This window comes from Prorops nasuta, unplaced genomic scaffold, assembly GCF_024137725.1.
Source record: "Prorops nasuta isolate Cenicafe-Biocafe unplaced genomic scaffold, Cenicafe_Pnas_1.2 PNAS00105, whole genome shotgun sequence".
NCBI lineage: Eukaryota > Metazoa > Arthropoda > Insecta > Hymenoptera > Bethylidae > Prorops > Prorops nasuta.
This window is the reverse complement of record NW_027116902.1, coordinates 130,001-132,500: the sequence shown is the minus strand read 5'-3', so window position 1 is coordinate 132,500 and position 2,500 is coordinate 130,001. Positions and strand designations below refer to the sequence as shown.

Sequence of the window (2,500 nt, the reverse complement as noted above, 5' to 3'; positions counted from 1 at the left end):
CCTGACCAGGCATAGTTCACCATCTTTCCGGGTCCCAACGTGTACGCTCTGGGTGCGCCTCTTCTCGCGATGAGAGCGAGACGCCCCGGGAGTGCGAAGCCGCATCTTGACGCGGCCCATCCTCCCTCGGTTGACGCTAAGGCCTACCTTCACTTTCATTACGCCTTTAGGCATGCGGTCCCAATGACTCGCGCACATGTTAGACTCCTTGGTCCGTGTTTCAAGACGGTCCTGAGATTACCCAAAGCAGTAGCGTCGCCGACCGGTATCCGCTAATGGCCGGTCGGAGAGCACCGTCAGCCAACAGCTGACCAGGCACGGGAACGGCACTTGGTCCGACCTCCGTGATACACTGATCGCGCTTGCGACGGGTCCGACGCAGTTAGATTTTGCGGCCCGATACCATACGAGTACCGCCGGGCAGCCGGCATTTGGCGACCAGGGGTCTGACTCGGCGGACCGAGACAGGCTACCACCCGGGCCCTTAAGCCGGCACCCAACGGGTCGCGACGTCTACCAGGGGAGAAGTGCACGCCGACATCGCCGACTTACACGACGACGGTGTGACCCGGTTACCGAAGTCCCCAAGACATCACGCGCCATCGCGAGGCCAGCGTCGCTGACGTTGAATCTCCCCATTCGATCTTTCGGGTTCCTCAGGTTTACCCCTGAACGGTTTCACGTACTCTTGAACTCTCTCTTCAAAGTTCTTTTCAAACTTTCCCTCACGGTACTTGTTCGCTATCGGTCTCGTGGTCGTATTTAGCCTTAGATGGAGTTTACCACCCACTTAGAGCTGCACTCTCAAGCAACCCGACTCTAAGGAGAGATCCTCCCGAAGCGCGTCCCGGTCACTACGGGCCTGGCACCCCTCTACGGGTAAGTGGCCCCATTCAAGATGGACTTGGACTCGGTCCGAAACCTCGGGATAATTGGATCCTCCCGAACACTACATTTCCCAGCGGCAAGAACCGCGGGATTCAGTGCTGGGCTCTTTCCTGTTCGCTCGCCGCTACTAAGGAAATCCTGGTTAGTTTACTTTTCCTCCGCTTAATAATATGCTTAAATTCAGCGGGTGATCTCGCCTGCTCTGAGGTCGTCTCGTAAAGGGAAAAATCCTCGACCTTTCCCCCCTCTTCTCTCTCCAACCTCTCTCTCCCTCTCTCCCTCTGTCGGTACTAAATTTTGGTACTTAGAGAGACACGAAGGTAGAAAGGAGGCAAACGAAGCATCGAGTCAAAGAGAATAACTGAAATCAACTAAGAGAGGCGCGGACATATGAACACATAGAGATCATACGTCGCGCGCCTCGCCCCTCGAGACCCTTACACGTCTTCGTCAGCATGGTCGGTCACCGTCATATCCAAATGCCCCTCCTCCCTATTAGAGTGAGAAAAATGCGCACGCAAAGATATGCGTGCGTACACACACACACCCCCAGAGAGCCGATTTTAATACAACGCTCCGGGACTCAACATCGACGGACGTACGGCGGGACGACCGTTAGAGAGACAACAGCGTGAACGATTAATGCTTTCCTCGCACCGTAACACGCCGCTCATCGCAATCGGTCGCACACACACCCGTGGGCGCTCCACATAACGCTGACAAGCACAGTTAATTCTCCTATTTTTACTCGGGCGTCGCCCCTCTCAAAGAAGGGAGACACACACACGGAGGAGGAACCCTCGCAGAACACGCGCGATAGCAACGTGAAAGAAGGTCCCTCCTCCGCGAGTAGATTCGGAGAGAGTTTCATTTCAGGCGACGTCCGAAAGGACGAAAAAAAGGCCCAATAAAGTTCGCTCGTACGTCCCTCCTTGCGAAGGACGCAAAAGCAGTCTTGTCTTACTAAAACGACCCTCAGCCAGGCGTGGTCCGGGAATTGTATCCGTGGACCGCAATGTGCGTTCGAAATGTCGATGTTCATGTGTCCTGCAGTTCACAAGTTGACGCGCAATTAGCTGCGTTCTTCATCGACCCACGAGCCAAGTGATCCACCGTTCAGGGTAATCAATAAAAGGTCTCTATCCAACGAATGTGTTTCCCCATTCGTGCACAAAACTTTTAAAACAAATTCAAAACGATCCTCGACAACGCACCAGCGATCTCTCGCCAATGTTATCGCTATCGAGGGGGCCGCCACCCACAAGAAGGACAGTTCTCTCTCGCAGAGAGAGATCGCCATCCTCTGAGGGACACCGGCAATTTTTTTTTTAAGTAGGACGACAGCCGAAGACCGCGTGTTACGCACGTGATCATTCAAAAGCCTCGCAAGATAGAGACGCGCGAGAGAACGTCCATGTGCGCGCAGCACGCACACAATAACACTCAGTCGCCATCTCACCATCTTCCCCGATAGGCTGCAAACGCAGTCCATCGACCATCGCAACCTAACTCTTTTTGTCCGTTCGAGAGCTCACTTTGTGGGCGCTAGTCCTCCTCTCGGCAAAAAATTACCGGAGAACCGTGTCACAGACGACAAAGCTTATTTCCCCTC

The 2,500-nt window shown here is 54.3% G+C and overlaps 2 non-coding genes across 2 annotated transcripts in view; both read right to left on the bottom strand.

The window, feature by feature from the left end:
- The window catches only part of LOC136784949 (large subunit ribosomal RNA), a 3,923-nt gene extending 2,824 nt beyond the window's left edge, over window positions 1-1,099 (bottom strand). Inside the window, exon 1 of the ribosomal RNA XR_010824516.1 lies at window positions 1-1,099. This exon is cut by the window's left edge and continues 2,824 nt beyond it. This is a non-coding gene — a ribosomal RNA (large subunit ribosomal RNA).
- A 758-nt stretch (window positions 1,100-1,857) lies between these two features.
- LOC136784952 (5.8S ribosomal RNA) lies at window positions 1,858-2,012 on the bottom strand. The gene has a single exon (XR_010824519.1). It is a non-coding gene; the product is annotated as a 5.8S ribosomal RNA (ribosomal RNA).
- Between the last annotated feature and the right edge of the window lie 488 nt (window positions 2,013-2,500).